The sequence below is a fragment of the Carettochelys insculpta genome, chromosome 5 (assembly GCF_033958435.1).
Source record: "Carettochelys insculpta isolate YL-2023 chromosome 5, ASM3395843v1, whole genome shotgun sequence".
Taxonomy (NCBI): Eukaryota; Metazoa; Chordata; order Testudines; family Carettochelyidae; genus Carettochelys; species Carettochelys insculpta.
Genome location: NC_134141.1, coordinates 15,962,110 through 15,976,049, shown reverse-complemented (window position 1 = coordinate 15,976,049; position 13,940 = coordinate 15,962,110). Strand labels below are relative to the sequence as shown.

The following is a 13,940-nucleotide window of genomic DNA, read 5'->3' as shown; positions in this document are numbered from 1 at the left end:
GGATAGGTTTGTACTGTAGCTCTGGAACAGAAAAGAAAGCCTAGACTTCCAAGAGAAAAAAAATATCTTCTCATTATTTGATTTATCATAATTTCATTTCGTGACAAGATTAATAATGGTGCCCTTAATAGCAATGGTAATTTGTCTGGATGCACTGAATAAAACTGTCGATTACTTCTGTTTTTAACAATAGCATGCTATGAACATTTGTCAGTCTACATAGGAAGGTTTTAGGCTACCACTTCAATCACATTGAGTAATCACAGTCTGATTAATGAAATGATACAATCAACGTGTCAAAATTAATGAGATAGAAAAAAATGAAGGCTCCATACATCTGTGGATGCATGCTCAACCAACTTTCCCCTCATGCCATCACTTTCTGGGAAAAGTAAAGCAGAAGGAAGTATATATGAGGAGGTATTTCAGCAAATGATTTCAGGGGATAGCGGTGCTTGATCTAAAAATGGTTTCATTTTTCACTAGGGGTTAATGGATCAAAAATGTTGCAAGAACACTTGCAAAACAGTAGCTACACTAGTTAGTGGCGCTCTACAAAGTAATATTACTCAGGTGTGTATTTCTTAGTTTATGGAAACATCATTAACAATTTTTCATTATATTCCATAAAGCATGGAGGAACCTCTGCTGAATTCCAACATCATATTCTGATCACATACTCAGAGAACATTTTTCTTCTGAGGCTGTAACTGGAATATTACACGGTGGTAAATGTGAGGTCTGCATATTTTACTGTTTATTGTAGCTGAATTCTGCAGAATGCAAAGTCAGAAGTCCATGTAACTTCTCTGAGGCAACCCATGAATTCATTATTCCACACTTCTTGTATATAATGTCTACTTAGATCTAAGTTTCTGACTGAGTTGGAATCTATATCAGTAAAGTGCTCAATTTCTCCAAAACTGGAGTTAACAAAGGAGTGAATGCATTATAGCCTGAGAGAGCTTGGAGTCTCAGTCTAAACGTCTTCTTCAGAGTGCTTGAAACGTTAAAGTGGCAATGCTGGAAATTCTCAGATGGTTAGGAAAAGACACACAGGACATCTCCAGGGCAAGACACAAACTCTTGTGAGAAACAACTTGCAAGATTTCATATTAACATAAGAGATAATAAGGATCTGTGACTGTTTTTAGTTAATGAAGATTTTCTTGAACTACTTTCCCTTTCTAGATAAAGTATTTTTCATTCTTTTATAACGTGTTAACATTTAAACCTTGTTCTTATAATCCGGTTCTTTTTTGCAGAGTCTGTACATATGTATCTCACACTGCCTTCATAAGTTTTGTATTTATGCCTGTCTTTATATCTGCTCTTTTGTTAATAATTCTGAATATCACTGACCACCAAGCTCCTTTCGTGTTCAGCACATGGCTTCTCAGGGTCAGGTTCAGCACAAAAGACTTTTGGAGGAACATTATATTCCAGAAACTATTTTAAAATAATTTGTTGACTCAAATGTACAAAGAATTTTTTAGGCCCTACAAAATTACCATAACACATATTCCAGCATTTTAAATATACCATTTTAAGGGTATTATTCAAGAGGATTAAAATTTATAAGAGGAACACTGAAAATCTTTTGAAAGGACACATGCTCCCTTTTATTGGTTTCAGGTAGGGTGACCATATTTCCCTAGGCCAAATATGGGACACCCTGGTAGTTGGGGTGGGACAGGGCAGGGCGCAGCAGCTCCCTGGCTGCCCCATGCCTCTGGGGGCCAGGAATGAGGCTGCCACCCTACAGGGGACTTCCTCAGCTGTCTCATGCCTCCAGGAATGGGGCTGCCACCCCACAGGGAAACTCATGACTGCAGGGGCTCCCTAGCCGTGAAGGTGGCTATGCTGCCGAGTACGGGGGCGGGGGCGGGGGCGGGGGTTGGTGTCCTGACAACATAGGAAGCTGTCCTGTGGCAGGGATTAGGGTACCTCCCCACAGTGGTCTCCCTGGCTGCAGCGGCAGCTGCCCCATGGAGGGGCCACCCAGCACTGCTGGAGCACCAGGTCCCCCATAAAGTCTTAGGGAGTGGGGACAAAACACAGTACGCTACCCCACAACATACCCTGCCTTACCCCACAGAAAGGCCCTGGCTCCCTTTCCTGTTACTGCATATACTGGCTGGTCAGTACATGCTCCATATGCTGTCTGGCCAGCTCCTGATTGATTCCACCTGCAGCTGAAGGTGCCCCGACTTCGGGGAAGGACAGACCAGCAGGGGGAGTCACTACGCAGGAAGATTAGCTCCTTTTTTTAAAAAAAGGCAGGTGCCTGCCTAAGATATGGGACAGATGGGCGCACACGTTTTGTGACAGTTTAGAAGAGAGATATGATGCTGTAATTTGGACCAGGACAGGGGAGGGGAACAAGGGGGTAACTGCACTGGGGTCTGGAGATTTAAAAGGGTCTGGAGTTCCTGGCTGCCAGACGCAGTAGCCAGAGCCCTGGGCCCCTTTGAATTGCCACTGCAATGGCTTTCAGTGCAGCTCTGAGGGCTGGAGTGCACTGCAGTCTGAGCAGTGCTAAGGACTGAATGCCTTTAGCTCCAGCCCTTCTGTCCAAGGCCCCACCACTTCCAGGGGCAAAGAGCTGCCCCTACATACATTGTCCCAGGGCCTGAGGTGGCTGTCAGCCCTGCTGCTGCTGTCTGTGGTCACTTCATCATTGGCAGTGGGGGAATTGGGGGGAGAGGGAAGAGGGACAGCTAGAACCTGCTGCTTATTCCTGCCCTGGCTAGTTCTCTACAGTCCTAATACCTCACTGGGCCCCACCCTGGGGCTGATTTAGGTCTGAGCTCCCCTGGGTAGCCCTGCCTTTCCTGAGCACTGCTCTGCACTCCGTTAGCAGGCAGGAAGGTCCCTATCCTGCCAGAGCTGAAGCAAGAGTGAGCTTCTTCTGTCCAGCAGCTTCTCTTATAAGAGCATAGCCAGGCCCTGATTGGCCGTTGCTAGCTCTCTTCTGATTGGTCCTCAGAACAACCGTCTCTCAGGGCTGTATTAACTCTGACCTTATTGGTGCGGTACAATCACCCTGTCACAATACCTGCTTAACAAGTTGCTAATAAGTGTCTTGCTCACTTTCTAAACCAAATACTTTTAATCTCTATATTTATTTGCAAAAGGAACTTGATTTTCTTTATTTTGTATATATAAATAAATACTGTACACTTTGCTTTCCTCTTAATAGACGTAATTGATATTATACTGCTTTCCACTTCTAAAACTCCTTCTATTCAAGGATCTCAGTGTATAGAAACTTGAATGAATTAACACCACTTTCAGGAAGGAAATAACCGAGGCACAGTCAGTTAAGTAACTTGCTCAAACAAACACAAGAAGTCTGTGCACTCCCCATCCTTATTTATATTAGGGAGTGACCAAAATTCCAAATGAGACTGTGGCCTCGTTATATAAATATCTAGCAAGAAACAGTCTTTGCATTCTAAGTAGACAAGTCACACCAAAGGTGGTAGGGAAAATATGTGCAAGATCAGTGGTGGAACCAGCCTTAGAACCTATTGTTCCAGTATTGTGCTCTGCCATAACTGTTCGATTGAGCTAGAGGGTCATCATTCCCCTGTTGGACAACTCTTAAGTGTTTTATATATGTGTGTGTATTTGCTGCAAACGATACTGCAAAAATAATCAATGTGGTGTGACCAAATCTAATGGATGCTGATATTGCTTTGGCTATAAATTAGAGATCAGCACTAACTGGAATTTCTACTCTGTGGTAAATTCCAATGTTTAGAGACAGGTTCTCATCATGAATAGAGAGAAAAAAGTCAAAATGTCACAAGTTTTCGTGGCATGAAAGTGTCTGAAAATTTTTAGTTTGGAGATGTTGAAATATTTTGTTATGGTTTGTTGAGCTTAATCAAACCATTTCACTTCAAGTCAATTTTCTATTTAAGTCCAGGTCCCTAAGTTGTCCTTGTATATCATGGAATTGTAGTTTAGATGTTTCATGCTCCAATTCCTTCCTATAGGCTAACCTCCTGGATAGACATTTCCCATAATGCACCTCAAATCAGATGCACCATGACGCTCTGTCAGAAGGGCAATCATGGAATGTCATGTAGTTTATTCAAGAAGCCCTGACTGTCAGGAAGAGTTGAGACATGAGAAATCAAAACTACAACTCCCACAAGTCATTGTGGCATCTTAGGTAATCTAATGTGAAATTTACTCAAAATTAAATGTTTTGGTTCAGCTCAACAAAGCAATTGTTTCAGTTCAGGTACAACTCCTCAAAATGATACCTTTTGTTTCAATTTTCCTTCTGGAAAATAGCAAACTTACTTCAAAATCAAAAATTCATAACCAGCTCTACTATAAATCTTCTCCAAAGGGCTGGCTGGCATTAGAAAAAAAACAAAACAAAACCAAAACCAAAAAACAAGAAGTATTTTGCAACTAGCAACAAGGCAACAGGGATATTTAAAACAGTAATCAGTGTACCCTTTGTTAGCTATGGTACATACTTGAGAAGTTCAATCCCAAATTTCTATGAGACAAATGTTTCTATGTAATAAATCCAAGACCTTTGGACAGGAAAAGAAAAAAATAGAAAAAAAGAAAAAAGCAAAAAACCTCTCTATGAGTAAGGAGTATTGATGTAAATGGAAGAATCACAATAAATGGATGATTTAATCAAATACAAATTTTTGTATACTAATTTTACTCTTTGTAAAAAGCCACACGTCATAATTTTTAGACCTAAGTATTTTGTACTTTTAAAAAAAATCTGTTATGTTCTGGATAGTTAATCAAATTGCACAATTAGTAAATTCTGAAAGTCAAAAAGGGAAAGTTACACACACACACCTTATCTTAGCAAGCAGACATGTGACCCCTTTACTCCTGTGAGACTCACAGAATTACTCATTATATCTACCTAATCAGAAAGCCTGATAAAAATCAGTGGACTTTGCCAGGCGAATGCTGATACGCATGAATATTCTTCTTAAGTATGGCTCCTCTCTGATAAAACTCCAACATTTTCTTGCAAACAGTAAGATACCGATTGAACCTCTATAGTCAGGTACCTCTGGGACCTGACTGGTGCCGAACTACAGCAGATCAATATTGTGTAACAGCATTATGAACACTGCCACTGAATATTGGGCTCATAGAAGACATTTAGGGGTAAATTAAAACTAAATAACAGCACAGAACTCTGAGAGCCAAGTCTGGTGGCTGTAAGCAAAGTTTATGGCACCTTGGGAAACTTGGCCACACCCACCTACCTACATACCACCTTCCCTCATTCTCACACCAGTGTAATTTCATCTTGGAAGACACTCACATGTTGTCATGACAACATTTAGTAAACAAAATGTATGAAACAGTCACAGGCACACAATGAGAATCTGGTGCGAGATCATTGCATGGAGGGATTTTAACAAAAGGGGAACCTGGGACACTCACTTTTTCCTTAGGAATGGCATAAAGTGAATGCCTTGCGTTGGAGATACCCTTGTTACCACTTTATTACAACATGATGCTTGGCAGAAGTTTGTTTTAGTTGCCATGAAACATTCTATATTACACGTCTTTTAATTGTGTCCCAGACCTTCCGGAAATCTGTCATCTTTACTCTAGTTGCCACAGTCTCCATTTCAGACTCCCTTTAGAATCACAGGGCTATAATATGCTTTCTGCATTCACAGCCTCCTGCAGTAAATAACATCTGTCATTCTCTTCCCCCCGTCTTAACAAGTATCTGTAATTACATGAAGGACTATTTTCAATAAAATTGTAAAGATGGCACTAATTAAAGAAATATTACTGCCTGTCGTTTCAATAGAGCTGGGTTAGCTAATTACATGGTTCAGTGGCACAGAGGAGAAAAGAAAAAAAAAAGAGGGGATAGACTGAGGAAAAGAGAAACCTAGTGTGAGAGTTTATACAGAAGCAAGCACTTTTTCTATCCTGATGAGATTTTTAGCATATTCACGGGGAGTAATGGGAAGACTGTACCTATGCACATGCTTCAGTTTGCAATCTGCCTGCAGAGTTTTTGGTTAATGATAAAGCCCAGAGGCTGTCCCAGCACACACCATCTCCTCCACTGCACAAACATTACACATAGAAGACATCAGTGTGTATCCTAAGGGCATTTAAAGCTGGTGTTTACCATGAGGAATAAGTAGTGGAATAGTTAACTTGCCTAAAAAGTGAGTCACTTCCTCTGACATATGAAACTAACTATTGGTCTTCAAGGATGTAAAATATGCCAACATGTGAGAGCATAAAGGCTTTTGTGCTAAGCCCACTGGATACATTTACTGAATGACTTTACAGGATAGCCATATAGGAAAATTGTTGATTGCCTGTACCGGGTAAGAATCAGAGAATTACAAGCACAGTCGAAAAGTTGTTTCTGAAACACAGCAGAGAACATAAAAGAGAATTTTTGGGAGAAGCTCAGCTTTTTGCTTGCTTAATAGCTTCAGGATTTAAAAAAAGACAGCTGTGCTATTAAAATGCACAAGGGAATTGGTGCTGGTTATTACCTCACTTCCTTTTGAAATCATCTTTGCATGCTGAGTTTTAGGTATCGGTGCTACTAGTAAAGTCTACCTTTTAAAATCTCATTATTATTTAACAAAATATGTTCATTTTAAATTTTAATCAGACACAACTGTTGGGGTTGCAATTGCTTCTTGTGGCTTTTCAGAACAGGAAGGAGCACATTCATGATAACAACTTGATTTATTTATTTCATTCCTCCCCCCAACCTTTTAATTTTGTTTACCTGGAAAGAGAAAGCATAGGGTGGGTACAAATCTGGCTCAGATAATCACAGAAGATCAGATACTAAATTAAAAGACTTTCTACAAAAGCCAATCACAACACCGCTGGAAATCTTTGTGGCCCTTTGGAGTGGTTGCTTAGGAAAGATGGCAGCCTATTTGCAGTACATGGCTTTAGTGATGGTTACAATGTTGGTAGATGTTTATATTTATAAATCTGGGTGCTGGTTCTACATGTTTTACTCAGGTAGCCCTCAGCAGCGAGTAGCCATATTATCTGAGTAAGGCAACCATTGTAAAGAACAGTAGAATGTTTCAGATAGGAAACAAAGGTTGCAGCAGCAGTCAGAAAAGGGAAAAATGTTGGGAATAATTAAGAAAGGGATACATAAAATATATTGCCTCCCTATAAATCTGTGGGACACACACATCTTGAAGTCTAAAAAAACCAACAGAAATGATTAGGGTATAAAATGGCTTCTGTATACACAGAGACTAACAAGACTGGGACTTCTCAGCGTGGGAAAGGGAAGACTAAGGGAAATATGAGAAGGTTTGTAAGATCATGAGTGGCGTAGAGAAAGTAGATAAGGAAGTGCTATTTACTCCTTTTCCTAACACAAGAACTAGAGTGTCAGCAAATGAAATTAATAGACGGCAGGTTTAAAGCAAACAAAACGAAAATTTTCTCCATAAAATGCACAGTGAACCTTTACAACTCTTTGCCAGAGGATGTTGTGAAGGCCAAGACTATTAGAAGATTCAAAAAAGAACTGGAAAAATTCATGGAAGATAGGTCCATCGAGTGCTAATAACTAGGAGGGGCAGACATAGTGTCCTCAGCTTCTGTTTGCCAGAAGCTGGGAATGGGTGATGGGATGGATCACTTGATCATCACGGCTGGGACATGCTAATAAATGGCCCAAAATATGCTAATGAGGCATGGACGTAAATTCCCCATGCCTCATTTGCATAAGGTCATGTGATTTGGAGTCCGGAAGCTGTTCTTCCAGACTCCAAAATGCCATTTAGAAGCATGGCCCCCGGGGGGAGGTCTTCCTGAAGGAAGTCCTTCTTCCGGAGCCCCTTCTTCCTGAAAATTTTTGGGAAGAAGGGGCCTCCGGAAGGGCTTCCTTCTGGAAGACCTCTCCCCCTCAGGCCGCACTTCTAAATGGCGTTTTGGAGTCCGGAAGAACAACTTCTGGACTCCAAATCACGTGACCTTATGCTAATGAGGCATTCGGAATTTGCATCCATGCCTCATTAGCATATTTTGGGGGATTTATTAGCACGCCACTTTTGAAGAAAGTGGCATGTGTAGAAACGGCCTACCTGTTCTGTTCATTGCCTCTGGCGCACCTGGCACTGGCCACTGTCAGAAAACAGGATGCTAAGCTAAACAGATCTTTAGTCTGACCCAGTGTGACCTTTCCGTATTTGGGGTACGCATTTAGCTTGAGCCTGGAATATGGGATTTAAAATTGTTTCCATGCAGTTTTCAGGCATTTCACTCTTGCAACTATTTCTTTTCATTTTAATGTTGAAATTATAGGCTGTTGTGGAGAATTTGTATGGGATTTTCCTCACTGTGTGTCTGAATGCATGAATCATGTACAACAGTCATATAAAGAGCTAAACCACACAGTGCATCCAAATGCCACAAAATTTTATGGGGTGGGGTTTAGAAACGAAACCAAGAGCCAAAATTATACAAAGTATCAGCAAAATTGTAGGCAATTGAAAACAAAGATACGTGACAATTCCCATTATAAAGCCCCAACAACAGGCAGCACTAGGACCTCTGTTTCTGGTTAGGAATTCCCATTTGAATTCCCTGAAACTTTGATGGATCTCACTTCTGAAATTAATTTCAGCTGAAATTTTTGTAACCCTTTACTCATAATGCCTCAAAAAATACAAGGATTTTTCCTATATTTGTTATTGATGTAGTACAGCAGATTTTATACTGCTGGCCTTACTCACTGAATAACAATACCATAAAATAGTAAGCGTAATTTGTATTTCTCTCCTGTCTTTCATAACAGTCTCCTACATTATGCTTTAAAAATCTGAACCAGGCAAAGTGAAGCCACTTGCCTAAACTCACTGGATGTCTGTGGCAGAGCCTGGAACTGAATCCAGAAGTTCTAAGTTCCCGTTAAGAGCCAACCCACTTCCTATGGGATTGATTCTGACGGGTGCTGCACCAGCACAAGTTCTGTTGAAGTCTCTAGGAGTTGTGGACTGTAAGTAACTCATAGATCTGCTAACAATACACACAGAAAGGATATAGCTTTAGTTTCTACAGACAAATTAATCATACTAATTCCTGCCAGTTAACATGATCCCCATTGACCTTTTCCAAGTCATTTGAACATGTCAGAATAACTTTCAAGGAGACTTTTAAACCCTTTCTTTTCTTTTAAACCACAAAACTTACAGATGACTGATGAGTGAGGTCTCACCATCTTCTTGCATGAGGACTGTCCCTATAAATTCTGCTTCCTGTTCCTGGCTGTGTCTACACTTGCATTCCTCTTTTGAAAGAGGCATGCAAATGAGGGAAATCTAAAATGCAAATGAAATGCAAATTTATATATCTGGTATTTCATTTGCATAGTCTTCTTTCAAAAAAGCTTCTTTCAAAAGAAGAAAAGCAGTGTAGACGTAACTTTTTCAAAAATAAACCCCATCTTCACAAGAACCCTCCTTCCCATAAAAAAAGGGTTCTTTTGAAGACAGGGTTTACTTTCGAAAGAGCAGTGTCTATATTGCTTTTCTTCTTTTAAAAGATGCTCTTTTGAAAGAATATGCAAATGAGACACCAGATATGTAAATCTGCAGCTCATTTGCATTTTCAATTTCCCTCATTTGCATGCCTCTTTCAAAAGAGGAATGCAAGTTTAGACAGAGCCCCTAAGAATAATGTGCAGTGACCTTTTATTAGCTCTGCTGGGAAACAGATCAGGAAAAGAGAGAGTAAGCTAATATTGTCACCTCTGAAAACGTATTTATCATTATTATTTGCGACTAGCCTCATAACTTCTTTGATCATTCTTCCATTCTGGCATCACTCGGCATTACAGAATCTCCCCTTGCCCCCACTCTCTCTTAATAATATTGTGTTTGAGCAGAAGTCCCATGCTCAGCTCCTGTGAAAACTAGTAAGATTCAAATACAACCACAGCTCTTGTTTTTATGTTAAATCTTATTCTGATGACCCCAGTGATTTAGAATAATGTGGAACATTGCCTGCCCTTCCACTTCTGCTACTAGGTAATATTAAAAAGATTCCACAAGAAAACTTTGCTCTGAGGAACTGATTAGCGGGGCTTGGTTTGGTTATAATCCTTATGGATTTTCATTTGTTTCTGGAGCTGTTACAGCAGCAACACCACTAAGAGCAGAAATTCTGCCTTACTTTGCACGTATACAAGCCCCCTGATATCCTTAAGGTTCCAAGGCTATGTCTAAGTACCAGACTTACTCCTTAATTACCTTTACTAAAGAGTCACAAGGCTCTACAATTCAATGTGCTGGGCTCCTCCCTTTCACTTCAAGGGGTGTTCAGCATTTCTGAAATTCAGGCCAACTGTACTCTTGAGTAGCATGGCAGAAACTCTCCTTGAGACAAACTTGTAGTACCCAGAGACACCGAGCCCTCATACTAGGGTGAGTGAAGTCTCTCCTCTACAGCTTTGGCTGAGAGCCAGCTGGCCTTTAGCTCATGTGGTAGTACATAGGGCTCTAGCTCCTATGATTGCAGGTTCAGTCCATAGTGCTGCCAACTGGGTCTGTCAGTATTACACATGCATCAGAAGGTACAGAGGTCTTGTGATGGTGAAGCCCCAGGGGACATCTAGGTCACCATTTCAACAGCCTGGTGTGTGTTCAAAAGGAAGCATGGGCCTCCCCTGCTGCAGCACAACAGAGGTAGGAAATCTCTGGAGCAGATTACTATAAGCAGGAAGGATAGCCACTGCCACCTTAAATCCAAACAAGAGATGCACATGACACTTCAGAATCAGACAGAGTTTCTTCTTCTCTCTCCAGAGCTGTGTCTATCCTAGCAAGTTTTTTTTGGAAAATCTGGCACTTTTTGAAAGAACACACGCAGAATGTCTACACACAAAATGTGCTCCTTTGATCTGAAATTGAAAGAACGTGGTTCTTCTTCCGGAAGGCCTCTTCTGCTCCCAGATCAGGAAGAGCTCCTTCTTCCAAAAAAAAAAAATCACATGTAAACAATCCATGGGACCTTTTTTCGAAAGAACAGTCCTCATGGCGCTGGACTTTTCAATCCCTGGCCTGTTCTTTTGAAAGAGCAGGGGCTGTGTGGACGCTCTCTACCAAAAGAGCGGGTTCATTTTTTGATCCACTTTTTTGTGCATGGACTTGCTCTTTCGAAAGAAGGTTTTTCAGATGAGATCTTCCAGAAGAACTTCTTTCAAAAGATCGCTGTAGTGTAGCTGTAGCCAAGAGGAGCTGCTCAGTCTACTTGCTAGGATGTGGAAAGGCAGGATGGCAGCATGTGAACAGACACAGGCTCGGCCAACCTGCTCTCGAGGCCACAGCCTCAGTCGGTCATTGGCCCTTCAGGTTGTTGGAGCATGCTGTGTGTGTGCGCGCGTGCAAGTGCATTTACAAAAACAGGAAGAGGAGAAAAAACACACGTATCTGGTATCAGCAGGGACACTGGGACAGGACTGAAAATCAAGGAGATTCCTGGATCTCAAAAGGCACCTAATCATCCTAATTGTTACAGATCTGTATAAAAAAAAAAATCAAAGGTAAATAAAATAAGTAAGTGACCTTCAAAGGTTGACACAGAACATTCTGAATGGCAAATACATTCTGTACCGGGGAGTGCAGGAGAGGGCAGGGGGAATAACTACAACTGGCTTTGTGGGCCGTTGTGCTGAGGTCATAAAGAAGCCAATTCATGCAGATATTAGGGAATGGTTACAAATTAATTGCAAAAGTTCACTCAGGAATGCCAGATCACATCCACCCCAGGCACTGTAATTAAGATGAAGAGTTTTGAAACCTACATGAAACTGTACAGGAAGAAAGTGTGCAACCTAACTGCAAAATAGAAATAATATGCTGAGGTGCCCATACTCGTGAATGCATGCAAGGTGATGCATTTTGAATAATCCATAGCCTGGAGATAAAACAGCTGGCTACTCTATAAAATAAAGAATTATAGTAACCTAGGATTGTCTGGGGGCTGGGGGGAAAGGGTATTCAGTAGCAGTTCTAAACTGTGAACTCACCCTCTCCTCCCTCCAACCAGTTCTCTCCCTTCCTCCCTGCTGTGCTGTGCAGGGGAGCCTGCAGGGCAGGACGGAAAAACACAAGACACTCTGGGAGTTGTAGTTCCATGACCAGTCCCCTGCCTAGGGAGATGGCCCTGGAGCAGGGAAGAAACTACATTTCCCAAAATGTCCTTGGTCACTAGCAACAGGAAAGGGAGGGGGACAATAGGAAACTGTCTTTAAAGGTGGAAGCTAACTCTGAATATGTCTTAGATGGTGCTGTGAACTTACTATCTTGAAGAAATCTTGCTGTTACCTAAAATCTATTTGATTACTATTAGCCTATATATAGTCTTAAGAATAAACAATCAAACTCTGAAGATGAAGACTGGAATATTTTGGAATATTGTTTTTCGCTTATGATATTACAGCAAGATCACAGAAGGTAATTTCTATAAAACTTTTATTAGTGTAAATTTTTAGTATTTTAGCATTTTGTAACAAAATCATTTTCACAATCTCCCACAAGCAGAAGATCCCAGTAATATTTAAATTAAGTTCTAATTCTGAAACCCGCAATGCTTGAGTAAGCAAACCTTAATAAAAATGGAGATTTAATTTGTTTCTGGGACAGATTCCAGTGACTTTAACTACAAAGAAAAGAAATTTACTCCCTTAGTAGTGTCACTGAAATACTATTCTATCTAAGGGCATCAGAATCTGGCCCTTTATACATGGAGCCCCATATAAGCATGAAGGACCAGGGAACATCACTTTCCTGGGATTTTGCAGTGCTCCCTGTCTTTTCTGTACCTGTCTTTTAGACCAGGGACTGTCTTTATTTGTGCCTCTTACACAGCACTGAATGTACATGTCATTTAACAAGTCAGAAAATCATAATTGTGACACCATCCCAGCAAACAGAAGCAGAATTAAGGCTAGTAATCTAATGAAGTCAACAACAAGTAATGCAAAAAGTATTATTTTAAATTATGCTACAGCCATGCCCCTCCCCAAAAGGCATTAGAAATGTTATGTGCATAAAAAAGTCTAATGGGCTTAAGAGATTCAAATGTAACCAAGAATGACAAAGAATGTGAATCAGGATACAGGCTTGTTACTCAAGATGCAGAACTGCACACACTCATGAGATCCATGTTTATTTCCATTGAAGGAGATCATCTGATTTTGCATTAGAATCCAGGATGTGTCTTGGTCATTCTGTCATTACTGTTTGTGAGTGTGGAATGGGGTACTCTGATTCCACTGATGGGCTATGTCTTACATGAAGGTAGCTCAGCCTTTTCCCGGGTTTATACACATGATGTGCTGAAAAAAATGCAGCTTCTCTCTTTATGGCTTTTTTGAGCTTAAATTATTTCCCTACCCGGGGAGTTCTCCACATACTGCCCTGATAGTCCACACCTCCTGGTTGTTTATCAGTGTACTCCGTCTGTTAATAAAAGCTGTGTCCAGGACTACTTTTGAAGTGTATAACTAAAGCTGCTCAGTTTTTCTTTCCCATCAAAGAATTTTGACTTTTTTGGTTTTGCACTTGAGCCAAAAACTGAACACATTTTGCATATTAGTTCTTTACAGTCGAAATCATGCATAGACAGCAGAGACTTCCCTGAGAAAACACTAGTATAGTAAAAATGCGACACAATTTTTTCATCGAGCCCTACTCATCTCATGACTAGAAGAGATTATTGCATTAAAAAAACAAACAAACAAACAAACAAAAAATCCAACAACCTCAAGATGCCTCCATTGCACTCTTTATTTGGACTAAGGAATCTCTCACGGTAGTATAAGGACTAATTGGCCATTATTAGGCTTCCTGCTCTCAGTTTTATTAATCTAACTCAAGAATGCAAGCCTGAGACCTACATTATTCCCTTGAATTTTT

The 13,940-nt window shown here is 40.7% G+C and overlaps 1 protein-coding gene across 7 annotated transcripts in view; it reads right to left on the bottom strand.

The window, feature by feature from the left end:
* LINGO2 (leucine rich repeat and Ig domain containing 2) overlaps positions 1-13,940 on the bottom strand; it is a 663,558-nt gene that overhangs the window by 55,630 nt on the left and 593,988 nt on the right. The window lies entirely within an intron of this gene.